General features: G+C 40.5%; 1 protein-coding gene across 1 annotated transcript in view; it reads right to left on the bottom strand.

Annotated features, from left to right (window-relative positions):
- The window catches only part of LOC106921836 (zinc finger protein 407-like), a 189,920-nt gene that overhangs the window by 77,420 nt on the left and 93,261 nt on the right, over nt 1–19,239 (bottom strand). The window lies entirely within an intron of this gene.

The following is a 19,239-nucleotide window of genomic DNA, read 5'->3' as shown; positions in this document are numbered from 1 at the left end:
ATTTTTCTGTCCAGGCCTGCCACCTCCACCATTTATTCTCTGCTTTGCACCAGGGCCCAGAGGACTGGAGAAATTCTGTTACAGTCCACACACACACACACACACACACACACACACACACACACACACACCCACACAAACACACACACGCACACACACACACACACACACACCCTGCAGGGCCAGTGGGGAGAATAGAGTTCACCTGTCCAGTGTCCCCAACCACTTAGCCAGGGCTAAATGAACAGTTAGCAACATTTTACCTCCTGCTATCCTCTTAAGGCTCTTGAACCGGAGCGTCTCTGCCTGTCAGAACCCGCTCTACTGCGCAGCGTTTTGTTTTAAAATCACCAGCCATCTACAGCTTCAGATCGTCAGAATCAAGTGAATGAATGTAAGACGTGATTCATTGTTTGGTGCATTTTTTATTTTATTTTTTCAATTTTTTGTTTTAGTTGGATGATGCCTAAGGCGCTCAAAATATGGCGTGTAAATATGCACGCCATTCTGTCTTTGCTCTGGACATCTGTCTATTCTTCACGCCTACGATTGATAAAAAAGAAAGAAGAAGAAGAAAAAGAAGGAGAAGATGAGGGAGAAAATGAGGGAAAAAAAAGCTCTGGCTTTTTAATCAGTGTGTAGGATGTTTGCACCTATATTCATCCGCCGCCTTATTCGGCTTTGAGGAAAAGAAAAAGAGAGAAAAAAAAACAAAAAAAAATGCAGAAGACAATAGCGAAACCCGCCTGTGCTTGAATTAATCTTTACCCCCGTGCGATAATTTAGGTGCGGAATGACTAATGCGCGAGTCATAAACAAATGAAGTCAGCTTTTGGGGAGCATTCGTCTTGCAGCGAGGGGCCGTGTTATTTTAGGGAGGGCGGCTGTCTTTAAGTCCTGATTGTGTCGCTTAATCCCCGCGGTATCTGTTTCATAGCGAGCAGCGTGACACTCACCTGAACAAATAATGACTCCGAGCAGCATGTAGCATGTGTCTGAATCAATAATTCAAACTCGTACATCTTTCTTACTGGAAAGGAAGGGGGAGAGGGTGGAGGTGTAGGGGGGAAGTTGGAGGGATGGAGGCTGGCTTTCATATCAATCTATATGCTCCATGGAGATGGATCTAGATGTGATGAAGATGTCGCCAAGCGACGGTTTAAAGGGCGTTTTCGGCTCAATTGCGAGGAAGGATGAGGCAGCTTTAAAGTGATGCCTTTGTCAAGCTAGACGCTCATTTAATGGCTTAGCACCAAAGTGCGTTTGAAGTCTGTTGTTGCGGGTCTTCTGGTTCTGGTTCTGTTCTGCATCCTCAGAACCAGAACCAAACATGGAAGAAAGCAGCGTTCAGTTTCTATGCTCCACTAATCTGGAACAAACTTCCAGAAAACCGCAAAACAGCCGAAACACCGAGTCCATTCAAATCAGGCGTGTCAAACTCATTTTAAGATGACGAATGTCGTAGAACGTATTAAGATAAAAACACGCATTAGCTAATGGTTAAAATATGAATAAATATCTCTCTGCATTCGCTGAGTACTTCTTAAAGTTAGGTAACTTTTTATCAGAATTGATACAACATATTAAGAGACCAATTAAAATTATCAGTTTTTCTGATTTTACTCTTTATAGGTATATGTTTGAGTAAAATGAACATTGTTCTTTTATTCCATGAACTGCTGGTGATACGTCTCCGAAATTCCAATCAAAAATTTATTATTTACAGAAAACGGTCAAAATGACAAAAAAACTATGCAGTGCTGTCAGACCTCACATAATGCAAAGAAAACAAGTTCATATTCATTTAGAAACAACAATACTAATGTTTCAACTCAGGAAGAGTTCAGAATCGATATTTGGTGGAAAAACCGTGACGTTTTCCATGAAATTTTTCCAGAGCTGTCTAATTTGGCAGGACGCAGATAAAAACAGCTTTGATTCGACTGATAAAAAAATAAAAAAAATAAAAAAATTACCCAACTGTTATCTTTAAAGTTTTATTCATGTGCTCCTCTAGACTCCAGAGGGCCACATACAAAGTTGTGGCGTGCCAGATTTGTCCCCGGGGCCTCGAGTTTGAAACACGTGCTTTAAATCAAGGCTTAAAACTCCACCTGTGTAGAGCTGCCTTTGATTAGCAATAAAGTCGAACACTGATCAACGCGTTTGATGTGTGTTTTCTTGATGATGACATTTCGACAAACTAATGTTTATTGCTCGACTCTGTGATGCTTTTATGATGTAAAGCACTTTGATCCGCGTTGTTGCTGAAATGTGCTACACAAACGAAACCTGACTTAAAAATGCGAGTCCTGGTTTCTAACTCTCATCTCCAGACTTTATTTGACCAGCAGCCTCTGCGGCTCCTCCTCTCCCCTCTCCTCCCTGTGGTATTTATAGAAACAGCTCGTCTGCCAGGCAGAGGTAAATAAGATGAGTGAAGAGATGCTATCTTTTATTGTAAGCATTATGCACAACACTCCTTTTGCTTTATGAGCTAAACGGGGGGCCATTGTTTATCACCGAGGCGTAATCGCGAAGTCAGCCCAGGCCTTGACGGAAACGTGCGCGCGCTGGGTGCATGGCGGGACGGGTGGCGCGAGAACAGGAAGCCGGGGGGAAGAGGGAAGATGGAGGAGTGGAGGAGCTGGCAGAGTCGGTGGGGGTTTTTGTACGGATGAGAGGAAGGTTTGCGTCTGTTTTTACGGGATGAGATGGAGCGCTTTGATCTTGTCCCTGCATGTCAGATCCCGTCACGATCCACCGTCTCGCCCATACATATGCATAGTGCCTCTAAACAGCCAGGCACCGTGCTAAAAAAAAAAAAAAAAAAAAAAACCGCAACCAAAGGTGGGAGGCAGAGGGGCAGATGGATGGAGAGCAGGAGAGAGTAGATGTGTGTGCTTGGAGGGGAGAGGGAGGAAGAACAGAAAATTAGATTTTTGTCCATTTGAAATGTCTGAAAACTTATCGTGCTTCTGAGAATTAAACTCAAAGGCGTGGAAATAAATTTGCAAAGTCCTCCCTATGAGGGGCCGCGTGAAAATAAAACACCCGGATAAAACAAACAACAACTTCTAAATTACACAAGAAGGCATTCATATGGCATATACTTTAAAATGTCCTCCTTCAAAAGAGCTGCAATGACGTCTTCAGAAATAAATGTGGTGTGCTTTCATGTAGGGTGAAGTATTGCTTTGCTTTAGCGAAAGGAAGACCTGCATGTCTCTCTGCCTGATAATTGGCTTTCTTGATAAGAGTGAATTCAACCATATTCTAAATTCACTTCAGATTTTCTCGAGAGATGATCTTCAGTTTTAAGTTTTAAAAAAAAGGGGGGGATAAAAAAAATTCTAATATAACATAAATCATCTCAATTGTAAGGGTTTATGTTTTCATTATTTTTATTGAAGTAAGGAAACACAGTGACAATCAAAAACCTTTAAATGATGAAGCGACGTAGATTTAGTTATCGTAATATTAGGACTGATATGACCAAATGACAACTCTAACACATACGAAGTATACAAGTGGACAAATTTGCTACTGTAGCTTGAATGAAAAGGTTTTTCCCCCCCTAGTGGATACATTTATCAAGTTTTCTTTAAAGTCTGACCTTCCAATACGTTTCCCCCTCCTCGGGTTAACAACATGTAAAAGTTGATCTGCTGATTCTTTAGTAGAGGTGGTAGTTTTGAATAAAAATGAAGGATTTCCCCATCAACGAATCAAAGCATGTCGCTAACCTTCATCCGATGTTTTCTGTAGATCACAAATTGTGTGATATCTTTACTGATTGGGAGAAAATCGGAGGTTTTAGTAACTGACCGGCCAAACACCGATCTGAAGTGTCAGAATCAGATTTCTGGCCTACTAACCAGTGCATCTCAAATAAAATCCCTCTAAATTTACCGACAGGTGACAAATTATCTTTCGATACCAACTGTGCAATGATTATAAAATCACAGTTGGATGATGATGGTATGGCATTTGCTAAAGGAACTGCAGAAAAAGCAAATTTTTTTTTTTAAATAACTGTTTACTCCAAATTATGTGCATTTAGGTTGATGACATCACACCAGGCAGGAGGTTGACATGAAACAACTCCACATTTCCTCTCCCACTGACTGACACTACAAATGATCTCTTCATGTCTTTAAGGATGAAATGTGCTCCTTCTGAGGAACTCCTTTTGCTTCTTTCTCGTCAACAAATCATCCAGAAATCCACGCAGTGTTTCACCTGCGGCTCAGAAGATTTGCTGCAGCCATTAGGAACACAAGTAAACACGATTAACTATTGCCGTATTGATACCGAAGTAATGAAATTATCCGATGAAGCCGTTTTGCCAAAGGCACTGAACAAAAACAGCATCGTTTAATACCTGAGCACATGCAGAATGTTTATATGCAGAACTAAGTGTGCAGCGCCATGTTCTGTAGGGCAAATTTAAAATGTGACACCAAAACGGAACAGAGAGGACTCCCAATCTGTCGATTTGGAGTTTGGGGTCATTTAAGGTTTTCCATGCAGCTACAGTGGAGGAAGAAATGTTCACTGAAGGAAACAACGACGTCGAGCTGAATGGAAACAAACCTGAGAAAAATCTGAAGTCCAAATCCAGCAGCCTGCAGCGTTCAACAATCCCAAAATGGCTGCTCAGCATGAGAGACGCACAACAGACTGGTACTGAGGAATCAGCTCCAAAGTAAAAAAAGATTCTTCTGCATTTTAAAATTTCTGTACAGCACTAATTTAAAAACATCCTAAACAACATTTATCATTATCAAGCGCTTTTATTGTTTCATCCATCCATCCATCCATCTATATTCAGTTTTTCTTGAGCAAACCAAAAACATTCCCAACTTTGCCCTTAAACCGTACCAAAGTACCAAACTTTACTTTTTGTGTACCATTACATCCATCCCTATCATTAAATCATTGAAATTGCTGAGAAAAAGACAAACAAACGCAGTCAGAATGGCTCCAGATGCCTCAGCCAGCCTGTTGTGACATCCAAGAGGAAGTCGAAGTGTTTTACTCCAACTAAATGGTTTACAGTAAAACAAAGACTAATGAAACCACTGACCATTGCAATTTTTTTTATATAGGTGACAAACTATCTCTGTAATTAGTTTGGGTACATTGTAGAGCTAAGTCTGGCAAGGTGCTTTAAAAATACTGGCAAAAGTGCAGAAATGCACTAGAATCTCAGACTCAGTAAATTACAGCTACATGACACCTGATATATATATATATATATATATATATATATATATATATATACAATTTTCCACACCATATGTTTACATTGTTGTGTTAGCGCATAAATAAATGAGAAAAATAAATCAGATATACATAAGAAAGCGAGGTAATAACTTTAAGAAACGCTCATCTGTAATCACAGACAAGCTCCGCTTTGATTCATTATATTTCTCCTCTTCCCTCCTCCTGTGTCTCCTTCTCCTTCCCTCTCTGATGGCGAAGCGGAGTCACCTGATTGACGTCCTGCGCCGATTTATTCGCAGACACAGGTGAGTGTCTCGAGTCGACATCCAGAGAGCGGCATGCCGCCGTATCCATACTGTCACTCATTACCATATCTATACCGTGGTGTGATCCTGATTCAGTTCCGGCACGTGGGGCAACTGTCAGAACATCGCTGGCTTTAATTGTGACAGAGATCCCTCAGGAGGAGTTACTGCACCTCTAATAGGGACCGGGAAAAAAAAAAAAAAAGGAAAAAAGGAAAGGGGGTGGGGGGAGTCTGGTTCATTACCACACACTCACTACCACCCCCAAGTGGCGAGGCTGTGTGTGTTGAGGAAGAACCTGTAAAGTGTGTGTTGACTGTAAACTATACTGTTTAATTTTTTTTTAATGTTTTTTAAAAAGGGCGATTTTAACCCAGTCCAGGAAAATTTCTATCTTACAAAATGCATCTTAAAGCTCAGACCACGCTGGCAACACGCCTCTACTTGTTCTCAAACCCTTCTCCCTAATTAATTTGATCAGTTCCGGTGATGTGGACGCCGTTCGGACGCCCAAACCGTTTCCCGTCCCGCCTCCCTCCGCATTGTTCTGGCCGGCCATCGCAAAGAGGAAGCGATCCGCTACGCTCGCTCGCGCTGCAGCACAAAGACAGAAGAGGGAGAGGCCGACGCTCGCCCGAAGCCAAACTGACACAAACAGACAACTTCAAAGTGAAGACTGTTGTTTATTTGGCGAAGGGAGAGGAGCGGAGATGGCGGAGGGAGGGGTGGGAGGAAAAAAAAGAGGAAAATTTATCTGATATGCAACTGTCAGGAGAGCATTTTCACATGTAAAATAGCAAGAGAGTGAGAGAGATTACCTAGAGGGGGGAACATGACAGCATTCACTAGGGTCAGGATGGATCATCATCTTCAGCAGCTCCCCCCTCCTCCTCCTCAACACACTCCTCCTCCTTCCTCATCTCCTTTTTTCCTCTCCCTCCATCGCTCTAACTTCATCTCTCCCTGTTTTTCCCTTTCTCCTTCCTTCCGTTTTTCTCCCTCTCATCCTGTTTTCAGACTCCATCACTCTGCACTTCGACAACCCCGGCAGCTTAAATCCAGACTAAATTAGCTGAATGAAGATTAAATCATTTGGCCCTGAGCTCTCCGAGATATTGGGAGGAAGACTGAGTAAGCTCTAAATGGCGTCTGACTCGGTTCGGACCTATATAAGCATCTTGAGGAGAAGCTCTTCCTTCAGTGGCAGTCAATTGAAACCTGATTAGAGGGTGGGGCGGGCGGTTCGTTGGGGAGGGGAAAAAAAATGGGTAAAAGATTACATTTCTGGGACAACTGTTTCCTAAGTAAAGTCACAGGCTTCGTTAGTTTTCGTTTGCGGGCTCAACGTTGACCGACGACAGGCTGGGTTTTCCCCCGGGAGGTAAGAGATTGAGGAGGGCAACATCATCACTCACAGTACTAAGGAGAAGTGCTTTAGGAAGCGCTGTAGTCTTTGTGGTCTGTGGGTGCAAATCAGTTTTCGGCATAATGCTTAGTTTCACATTCAAACGGAGCTAATTCAATTAAGGTTGAGCCTGTATACCGTTTTTGTTACCTTATGCTTTTACTATCTGCTCAGACAGGTTGCTACGGCAAACAGCAGTACTTTGGTTTGTTGAGAAGGGAAGATTTGGCCATGTGTTACTATTTTTATTCCCTTTTTTTCAGAAAATGTTCTGTAGCTTATTTTTGTTGTCAAAACTACACTAAAGATTTCACAAACTTAGAAGCTTTACTTCAAAGAATCCAATCAGTCAAGAATATTTCAGTCCAGGTTTTACAAGACTTGTATTTGTATTTGTCTAATTTTAAAGTGTTTTTAATGTTAAAAAAGTATTAAAATAGTTTCTAATGTGTTTGACAAATAGAACTGTTTTCAGCGGTCTCCAAGTGTAAAAACAGCATCAATAGGAAGCTCTGAACCAAATGCTAGCGTATTTGCTAGCGGGTAACATTTAGCTAGTCAAGTCGCGATAAACGATAAATCAATTAATCGCACGATAAATTAAACCTATCGACCTCATTTTAATTATCGGCTTTATCGTTTCTTCCTGCCTTTTTTCTTTCTGTTGATGAGACTGAATAAAAAAAGGCTCAACTCCGGTGCTCTCCACTGACCCTCCCTTCTTCATTTCCTTAGTGTAATGTCCAGCACACACTACACGAGTTGTCGGCCCATTTTCGAAACATGAGAGACACATTAGCCGACAGAAGTCCTAGGTATAACGGTTCGATCGGTTTCGGTCATGCCGTGTGGTGTCCAGTCACCTGGCACAAAATTATGGCTACAAGTCCAGTTAACTAATTTTAAAGCGAGGCATTAATCAATGCTTTACTATAATCTGCCTGTGATGCATGTGGCTAGAGTCAGCGTAAAGTCCTGATTGAATGAAAATCATTATAACCTATTCATGTCACGTTAACAAGAACAGCTGAAAAGTTACCGGGTTTATCAACTGCGGTAGCAATTTGGCTCCAACTCCCCCCCCTTGTCATTTCTATATTATTTGCACGAAATGTTAAATATTGTTGTTGTTGTTTCCACATATCATCTCCAACGTCCGCTGGACTTTGGGTTGCGCCGTGTCAGCTGTTTCGGATTCCACTCAGTAATTTCCCCTCAGAAAGCACGGAGGAGAATCCGAGCTTTCTGATTGGCTACCTGTCACATTCAGCGTTAAGCTCCCAGTCGGGGAAAAACCCCGATTTAGATCGGAGCGGCCACGACGATCCACCGTAACACACCACATACTGCAGGATGATCGGTTACGAAATCACCAGCGACAATCTTAGATCAGCCAACGATCTAAGATTGTGATAAGGAGAAAATAGGGGCAAAAAAACCCGTGTAGTGTGAACTACTGCATCAGGTAGTCGGATGTGCCCATCTTCTCTATTTAAATCTAGTAATTACTGAAGGGCAATATAGTATACAGACTTCATAATCTGTATTCTTTTGGTTGAATGCCGTATTTATTTTCACTTTGGCTTTATGTTTAGTTTTTATTCAAGTACGTTTTTTGTTAATGGAGACTGAGAATCCATTTTATTTTTGTTTTTGTTTATTTAGTTTATCAGTTCCAGTGTTATGTGTTGTTTTGAAAATAAAATGTATCTATCTATGGCAGGAAATAGAATGCATCATTTCCATTAAATCAGTGTCAAAGGTCTTGAAACAATATTATCATTTATCGCAATAATTTTTTAGACAATTAATCGCTCAGCAAAATTTGTTATCGTGTCAGGCCTACACACGATATAGCCAGTCTCTATATTCTCACACAACTAGCCGACCTGCTTTTTCATTTCAAAATAAACATCTCAAACATAAATACAGGAAGTCAAACTTAAAGCACTCACCGCCAAGGCTCATAAAAATATGTTTTCACGAGGTTTGCTAGAGCCGCTGGTTACCACAACGCCAGAGGAATATTTAGCCGTTTAAATCTTTTTTTTTTTCACTGAAACCACATAATGACGCAGAGTGACCTAAGCAATAGGTATGTCGCGTTTTCCCAAAATTACAGTTTAAACTTTGCTAAAAAACTGAATTAGACTGTTGTAACAGCTTAAAGGAGTTTAATTAAGAGGCCTGAAAAAAGTGTAGGAGGAATTAGTGTACTGGTTTATGGAGCAGGGCTGTGCTTCTCCCACCTGTTAAGCGTTGCTGATGGCTCCCACAGTTTTCTTTACTCTCAGGAAATACAAATCTTGAATACAATGTTGTTTTAAAATTTCATGCTAATACTTTGAAACTACAATATATTTAAACAGTTAAAAAAATGCTGCAGATCTCACAATGAAAGCTATAATACAATTACATAATCTCAAACTATCTCAAAACTATCCAGACATTTCACTCATCTTGGAATGCTGAACATGAAACCTATGCCTTCACTTAGTGTGTGAATGTGTGTGTGAATGGGCAAATGACTGTGTGAAATACTTTGGAGTCCTCTGGACTTGATAATGTGCTTTACAAGTATAGGACAGTTATTATTTGGTTATTAATTATCAAGTATTTTATACCCACAGCATTAAAATGCCATTCCAAGGGAGTCGGTTTTACGTGAAACCTACGAACAACTAGAAATAACATCACACAACAAACCCTGTCATGACACAGCAGATCCCACCGATCTCCATAAACTTTTAAGTAAAAGATCCGATCAAAAGTGACTAGCTTACTTCAAAGACATGACAGAAATCCAAATGATTTCTTCACATTTCGACCAAATGAAATTGTGTTTTTCAAAACCACAGCACAGATTGCTCCATAAATAACATCTACAAGTTTCTTTAAGCTGTTCCGGCTTAAACAAGGGTTATATTTCATTAAGAGCGGACTTGCCCAAACTAAGATTAACAGCACATGGTCATAGGGTGAAATGTAAAGTCTTCAGGTACATTTTCTTCATTTTGCTGAAAAAGTGAGTTAATGCGGCGGGAGCCATACACAGCAGGCGCAACATAATGTTCCCGGTTTGATTCCAGGCGCCAGGCCGTTTACTGCACATCTTCTTCTGTCTCTGTCCTTTTTCCTGTCTGGCTACTAATAAATAAAAGCCTCAAAAACGTTTTCCAAACAGAGTAAGTTAACATGTTACGACGAGTCCAGATTTGTAGCAGTGCTTTCATTTTCACTTTATTACCATACTTCCTGAAAATACTAAAACCGATGTTTTACCGATGTCCACTTGAAGTGATGCATTTATGGGCAGGAAATGAAGGTAGATGCGATAAGGCAGAAATGCATGGATACCAAAAAAAAAAAAAAAAAGATAGCCTGAACTGACCCATAGCCACTTAGAAATGCAGCACAAAAAAAATTCAAGCAAACAAAAAAAAAGGAGACAAAGTTACTAGAAGACAAGACAGAATGATAAAGTGAAAAAGGCACCGAGTTGCACCTTACTGAGGAGTCCTAAAATTTCCAGGAGGAGGTCGCATGCGTCTGCAGAGTGCAGTAGATGAACCTCCTGTGAGACGAGCACTGCAGCATATGACTGCAATATAAACAACGGCACTCAACAGAGATCCTGTTGCTGATTTGTGTTTACCTTCAATCCCGGGAGAAAGAATGAAAGAAAGAAAGGAAGAAAGAAAAAGAGAGAGAAATACAAAGAAGAGGGGGGCAGAGGAGGGAGGAAGAAGAAAAAAAAGATAATGAAATAAATAATAAAAGACCAAGCCCATCAGATAAGCTCCTGTTTATCCCGCTGTAGGGCAAATACAAATTGTCAATTTAATGAACACGGTGGACGTGATGAAAGCGGGGTGAAGGAGCCTCCTGCCTGACAAACAATCAGGAAATGTTATCTTAATATTGTTGCACGGTTATTCAGCTCATAACTTAGGGGGTGCAGAGGAGCGGAGTGGGGGGGTTGCGAGGGAGGGGACGAGGAAGGAGGGGAGGCACAAAGGCCAGGTCCCTCTGTGGTGGCCCTGTTATTGCCTGTTTTTATTGAGAGCCATAGCTCAATGGTCCCAAACAGACAAACCTGGATATGACCCTCAGAAGTCCATGCAAACATGACTAAAGACACACACACACACACACACACACACACACACACATACATATGCACGCATGCACACACACACGCGCGCACACACACACACACACACACACACACACACACACACACACACACACACACACACCCCTGCAGATACACCACAACGCTCACCAACCTCAATTAGAAAGAAGTCCTCTTGAGAAGTAAATGAGCCCCTCAAAGGATTTCTTTTTGTGTTTATGATTTCTTGTTGCCTCTCTAGGTTCACCTTAAAAGCTTAAGAGGCCTTACATATATTAGACAATTATTCAAAATGCTTCAACAAAATGGCCACAAATCAAGAGCTTTGAAAAAAAGAACAAAAAAGGCCTCCTGCTAAAATTAGAGAAAATGTGGTTTATGTGATGTGGTGGGGGATCAAAGGCCAATCTAAGACCCCATCAACACACACACACACACACACACACACACACACACACACAAACACACATATCGTTTAAACATTTTGAAAAGCGTCCAGACGCTTCACATCTCGAAAGTTTGTTTTTTTTATATTGTAAAGTCTTGAATTTAAAGCATCGCAATCTGAGCAACAGCCACCGAAATTAACTATTATCTCCGTTTTTATATATTGCCGGTGCTAAATTGCGTCGGGAAGAATTACTATCAATATGAATATCTGCAACAATAACTCAGGCGCAGTGCTGAGGACAGGATGCTCTTTATCAGACTTCTGATAGGCCTTAAATACAGCACAAGGCAGCCATATCAGAGCTTTTTCTCTCTAATATCAGGCCGCATTAGCACCTCGTAAATCAAATTACACTGCTAGAATTTCATTAGGCTCACCTGCCAGCGCTGCTGTGCTGCAGAAATATTTATGTTTTCATGCTGCAATTGTGTGCTCTCAGGTACACAAAAGAGAAGTAATGGGAGGCGGGGTGGGGGGGGAAGAAAAAAAAAACTGGCGATAAACCTAATTATCTTTTAAGAATACAGAGAAAATGTGTCATAAATTGTGGCGATCCTGAGGAGAACCGGCGGGCTCCGGAGCCTGAGAGTTTCGAACGGGGTAATAGAGGAGGAGTAGAGGAGAGCCCGGCTCTGCCGTTTACCATCTTTAACCGGGGCTAAACTGCCACAATCCAATTAGCGGCCTCCTCAAATTCGCTCTAAACAGAAATCAAACAGGGTGATGTATGACAGCGATCAGCGGGCCCTCAACGACGGGCTAATCCAATAAAAGCGCCGAGCAAGAGCGCTAATAGTGAAAATACTCGCTCAAAAAAAATAAAATAAAAAAAAACTCAGCCGAAATCTTATGACGGGAGTCTGTCTTTGTTATTTAATTACCTCAAGAGAATTTCGCATTTCCATTTGTTTATCTGTTGTTGCTCGCTGCGAGTTGTAACGACTTGCAACACGTAAGCCTCCGCTGGAGGTGGGAGGGAGCAGGGAGGAGCGGGAAGGCCAACATTCCCACAGAGTTTGCTTTCCCTGCGCGGAGCAGCTGGGCTCTGGATGGCCGGAGTTGGTGCGGATATGGATTTTGATTAGACACAAAGGGAAATGACTGAGCCAGTGACCATAACGACAGGCACTTAATAAAAGGTGCAGTCTATACATCAAAGAGCATGTGGTTGTAAATCACTCGGCCCTGTAACGACCTGCATCCCTATCCCATTACGGAGTCCCCCCCCTCACCCCACCACCCCAAACAGGCCACTCATATTTACTCTCCGGGCGCCAATATCATTTTAGAATAATGAGCTTTGCTCTTGATCTAATTAACAGGGCCCGGGTTCATTTGTTTGTTTTCTTTTCTCTTTTCTGTCACTAAAATTAGGACCCTGGCAGGCTGCCTTAAACTCAGGAATATTAAGCGAAGCGGCTTCGTAGTCTTGAGAGGTAAAAGTTAAACTGTCGATGTTTTTCATCAGAAAGTTTAAGCACACAAGAAAGTAAAAATATTGGCAGGTTTCGAATACAAGCCACTAAAGGTATTTACATTCAACCAAGTGTAATAATTTACTGTGTATTCTTAAAAACAAATGATGCCTAATCATTTTGATTGGGATTTAATTGAACATGTTGGTTCAGTCTAATCATCATCATCATCATCATATCTAGCTAGTAAATAATAGTGAGGGTTATATAGCTATATGGCGTATGTTATGAATTAATATATCCAGCAATAAAATTTGGGGTTGAAAAAGTTTTTGTGCTGGAGTAAGATTTTAAGTTTACATTTAACTTTAACTGGTTTAGCAGCAGTGCTAATGCTACAATCAAACTTGCTAGCTAGCTGGGCTGCATAAGCCGGAGTCAGACATCAAGAACAGGACAGCTGCACTACAACAACGGATGTTGGATAGTGTTACATATTTGTAATTAAATTGATTACAATTTTAATAAAGCATACAAGTTGAATAATGCTAGCTCTTTCATTTTTTTCTGGTCTGAACATTTTAAATGTTATATAATTTGTTTGTTTAGTCAACTGTACCTTGTTGTGGCATAACCAAGAGTACAGTAAAACCATATGTGTGTGTGTGTGTGTGTGTGTGTGTGTGAGTTGTATCAGGAAAATACATATTAACCTGTAGGTAAGACTTGTAGTTGAGAAAGTTTCTGTGTTGGAACAAAAACTGTAGCAAGTTGTTAATGCTAATGTCAAAGTTGCCAGCAAGCTTTGCTTCTTAACTCAGAGCCATTGGTCAAAAAATTGCAAAAAATCTCTAAATTGAAATCTTTGTTGAGCAGATTTAAATGTTTTTACTGCTGAAGTTAAATTTTTGCTTCAATGACAAACTAGTTTTGTTTATTTCTAACAGAGGACTTCATGAAAGGAAGAATTTAGGTGCTTGTTAGTCATAATTGTCTTTCCAAAGAGGAGCTAACAGAGGCGTCTGTTGGGGCAGGAGGGATCCTCTGCACCGACAAAAATGTGTTTTTGAACAAAATGACCACGACTCTTAAACTACATCTTTATTAATTATTATTATTATTACTAATTAATCTGAGTAAATAGGGTTGAAATATGAATTTAGAAAGATGGCTGTGAAAAAAGATGTTTGAAATAAAGACTAATATCCTGTTCTGAATCAACTGTTAGTTGTGCAAATATCTCTGGTTCCCATTTTATTAATAAAGTACAAACTAAGAAACAACGGCTGTTGTCAAAACATTAAGTCAGTGTAAAAATGACAATGAGAACCTACTTTATTTAAGTAATTAAACTATTTGAATGGAATCAGCACAGAAATATGATTAAATCTAATTCATTTTGTCAAGTAAACGGAAAAATAAGTCAAACTCACCTCAACTCTTTAAGTTGCTGTTAAACGTATATATTTTTCTACTCAGAAATATTTACACAAATCTAGATAAATAAATGTATGTGAATTGCTAAACCAGTTTTATCGGTTAAATCCTGTTTCTTCTATCTGTGTACATGTCTGTGTGCATGGGGGGCAAGAGAGGGGAGGAGTTGTGCTCCAGTGGGCAGAAGTAAACCAGGTCCATTCTCTCTCTTATTACTAGAATTGTAATTCAATGATCACCTTAGATCACACGCGTGCCATAAATCAGATAGGCTTGACAGAGGATGAAAAATTGTATTAATAATGTGAAACTTATTATACAGTCCCAAATGCTCCCTTGATAAATGACATTGTTTGGGCCTGACAATGATTGCATTTAAAACATTATTTCTTTCTGCGGGTGTGTATGCGTGTGTGCGCGTGTGTGTGTATGTGTGCGAATTTGCCGGACGAAGTGGCCGCGGTTTTTCGCGGGGTGGGCAAGACGAGAGAGGTGGGGTTCCCGAGCCTCATAAAATATTCAAGATGTTTCCCACCGTTCCCTCTCGAGTCCAGTGGGCAGGCGATGGTTGTGTCGGCAGGGGTATAAAATAAAAATCAGTGTGTGTGTGTGTGTGTGTGTGTGTAGCCATCAGGAATCAAGCGGCTAGCGGCTCACCGCAGCGTAAACACCCGAGCTCAGGAAAACCACAAGAAGAGCCGCACACATATTCGAGTCATAAAGCGGCAGCGCTCGCACTATTATCATGACAGAGCCGAGTCAGACTGTAACCAGTTTGAAGAACTGCAGAAATCGTTTGGTTTATTACAGTTTTTTTTTTTTTTTACTCTTCAAACCCCAGATTTAAAAGATAATGTCTCAATTTAAATAAGAGCTCAACTTAGTTTGATACTTACTTTTCTTAGAGAAAAGCAAGAGAAGGGCAAAAGGACATACTCCGTTCCTGAAATGTTTGTTTTCTTCTTTGCTTCAGAAGAAGCTAAAAAGGGAATAATTTCTTAGTAAGTCCATTCTGCATTTATCAACTTGAAGAAACTCACTGAGAGACAAACGAAAGAGCAAAACCATATTTATCCTTGACAAGTTATTTACTGCAGCCATGTTTTGTTTTGTTTTTGCCATTTACACCTTGTTCACCATGCCAATGGGACAGACTGAGGCAACCAGCCTGTCTGGCCAATGCTGTGAAGCAGGAAAAACCAGATGAAGTATGATTTAAAAAGTGGACATTGCACAGAAAATAAAGCATGTAGAGAACACACTGTCTCTAAAGATGGTGTCACAGATTCTTGCCTCACTACCGAAGTTGAACTATTTAAATAATTGTTTGAATAGGTTAAAAAGCAAAGAAATGAAGCACGTTAAAAGACAAATTGTGCTCTGTCACGTCTTTCTACATGTGTCTGTTTTAGTTTAACGTATGAATAGTTGGATGAACGGTACAAATGTCTCCGTTTTACTGCGTGATGTTGCTGTCAATCGGAGCTACTCCAAGCATTTAGTGTGAAGGTGATCAGTTCTTCATCAGAGCAGACAGAGTGAGTGGCTCTTCCGTATTTATGTGCTACCAGAGTTTTGGGCCTCATAGGAAAGCAGGGAGATGATAACGGTGTGTTATTTACCAAGAGGTTGTGTAACTTGCCACATAGGCTCCAGTATGATGGGGTCTACAGAACACCTTTGCTTTGTAAGCTTTTCACTTTTAAAATCATAACTTATGCAAGTGTTGGCAGTATCTGGCAGTATCAAGACAGTCGCCTCAACCAGAGGCTCTCAAATCTGAACCACTTGGTGCTTAAATTGCCCCAAAAGGGAAATGAACCTTGCAGGTTTGGATTTGGAGAAACTATCCTGAAGTTCTGAGTTTTGTGAAGATAGTCCAGCAACATGGAGAGACTCGACTTTATCTATAACCAGCCATGTTCACATCCTCTACTGTACCGTGTGAGGCGCCGACCCCCTTCTTCCCTGCACTGATCTTATTACCCCTCCCCGCCGCACCGTCCCCCTTCTCTTCTCCTCCTCATCTCCACAAATGACCATGATGGGAGGCCATTCATCTCACTCCTTCGGCCGCCACAATGAAATAAATCAAGAATTTTTTTTTCAACCCCCCCCTCCCCAAATATAACAATATTTGTATTTGGGGTGGGGCAGACGTAATTGATGACTGCGGCCATGCTAATTAAAAACGGCGGGGGTTTCATTAATCTTGGTCATTGAGGATAGGGAGGGGTTAGCGGAGTAGCTGCCACAGAGCTGGCTGGACAAGGGGACACGGGGGCCGCCGCCGTCGTCCTCATCGCTCAGGTGATTTGGGCCATTGTCGGAGTATATTACCAGAGCAAAGTTAATGTGAAGCGGCCATTAATAATCACGAGAAAAGTCACACGGAGTTGGAGTTGGTCTCTCAAGTGTCTGACGGAGTGCAGAGAAGAAACCCGACGAGACAATGAGGTGAACAATCACACGTGTTTACTGCCATGTTGTGGCTGGAGAAATTAATTGCTTTTCTGATTTGGTTTCACTTTTTCTAAAAAATAAAAAATAAAAAATAAAAAAAGAAGTAAAACACACATCTGCACATGTACACACACACACAAAGGATGCTAGATACCGCTTTGGGGAATTAATTACTCAAACGGTTTCAGTGCGTTTCTTGTATTTACACAGCCATTAGGACCGACTCGATGAAGGTTTGGAGGCTCGCAGGTTCACGTGCAACTTTGGCTTTTTCCCGTAACCGCTGAGCGAGAAGGAGAGCCAAAGAAAAAGAGAATTAAGCCGGGAGAGAGTGAAGGAGATGGGTGGGTGGGTGGGTGGGGTGGAAGCGGCAGCATATGGTGCCACAGTGCCATAAACAAGCTTTATGAAAAGAGTGGGGACATTTATTTAATCACGGAATACCTGAGGAATCGCAACGAGACACACAGTTTGTCCCATTATTGTTAAGCCATAAATTTAACTGCTTTACCTGAACGGCGAGGACGGGGCCGACGCAGAGGCTGGAGACGACGCGGGGAAGCAGGTGAATTTATGTACGAGTGTGTTTGCGAAGTGAACTCGGCGTGTTGTGTGTGTGGTGCTTCAGATGAATAGCCATAACAGTTATCCTCTGGTATCTGTGTATCTTCAAACATGGAGAGTAATAGACTCTGGGAAGCATCTGGGAGGGAACACGGAGATAAAAATGTTATTATTTTATTCTTTTAGAAGTCTCCCCGGTTATATTAACATTTGAGTTTTGCACTTGTTTAATCTCCCCAGTTAGACAAAGGGTTTTCATAAAACTGTTGGGTTAAAGGCCCTCCAGTTTTCATGCAATTTCATATTTGTTTCAACTTGAAAAACCTCCTCTGCACTGCAGAGGCTTGACTTAATAGATACCTACTGACTACATAAACACAAGCATCATCGTTTGAAAGTACACCCTGTTTCGGTAGGAGAGTTTTACCTATTGGGACAGAAAAAAAAAAGATTTGGTTTTAGGCAGATTGTAAATGTAGTCAGATCTAACCCGATGTGTACGAAAACACACTCCACACTCCACACTTTTATTATTTATGATCAAGTGTGGAAAATAAGACTTTTATTATTATTATTTATAATAAAAGTCAAAATAGAAAAAATATAGATGAAAAACATGAGTAGGGCTGAGATGATCAATCGGATTAATTGTGATGAATCCATAATTGAAATAATAAAATTATTGTTAACTAAAATATACAGACTCAAAAAGGGCCTATTGCTAAAACAAGGACACACTCAAATCAGCAATCAAGCCAAAAATGCACAAAAATATATATACATTTTGCATTTATGATTAATGTAAAAATAAAGTAAAATAAATTTAAATTCTAACCACAAATTGTCAAGTGGCATAGTTTTATTCTATAAAAATTCTCTAAAACAAATTAAGCATCTTTTGCTGCCCAATCATTAATTGGCGCATCCTTTGCTACAAATGTTAAAGTTGTATTATTCAAATTTAGGCAATAAAATGCTCATTTTCCAATTTAAAAGAATTTTTATTTGCATTTTTCAATGTATTTCTAATATTGTTTAAAATAAGGCTTAAGTGGTTAAATAAAAAATCTTGCCGATTTTACTAGTTAAGCATCAGAATTAATATATATTAATCGATATATTAAAATAATCACTAGTTGCATCACTAAATATGAGGCTTTTGGAGCAATGACCTTTGGCCATCACATACAACGCTGAAGGCAACATATCAGCACCGACGACTCAAACTAACTGTGAAGCGTGGAAGTGGAGGGTTTATGATCTGGCTTTGTTTTGCATCCACAAACTCTCTTATAGAACAAGGCACTGCAGCTTTAAAAGTGACACCATCTACCCAGCGGGTAGAACTTGACATAAATCAGGTCATCATCAGAACAATAATCATGCATAACACAGCAGATCTACAAGAGAATGCTTGACAAAGACAATAAGCTGTTGGGATGGCCCAGTCAAAGTCCACAGCTCAACCTTATGATACCTCTTCTGAAATAAGTTCCTGCAAACCTTAATAAGCTAAAGCAATGAAGTTGAGAAGAGTCAGCCAAAGTGTCTCCATAAGTGAAAGTGACTGATAGTCATTCAGAAAACAACTACTCAAAGTTTTAGCTAGTGAAGATGGAAGGTATTGAGTCATGAAGACATTCTCTCCATTTTGGCTCACAACTTTAAAAGAACCAGATCATTTTTTACCACGTACTAATCCGAAAAACCCTCGAACTGAGAGAGGATTCACTTTCCTTTTAGGACACAAGGAACGACTAAAAGAAACATGAGCTTAGCTCCACTTCAAAGCCAACAGAGAACAAAAACCTTGGATACAATTAAACTGCAAGTGC

The sequence above is a fragment of the Poecilia mexicana genome, unplaced genomic scaffold, assembly GCF_051168715.1.
Source record: "Poecilia mexicana isolate PSO_F unplaced genomic scaffold, ASM5116871v1 scaffold_16, whole genome shotgun sequence".
NCBI classification, from domain to species: Eukaryota; Metazoa; Chordata; class Actinopteri; order Cyprinodontiformes; family Poeciliidae; genus Poecilia; species Poecilia mexicana.
Note: the sequence above shows the minus strand (reverse complement) of the source record. Positions and strands in the feature narration are given on the sequence as shown.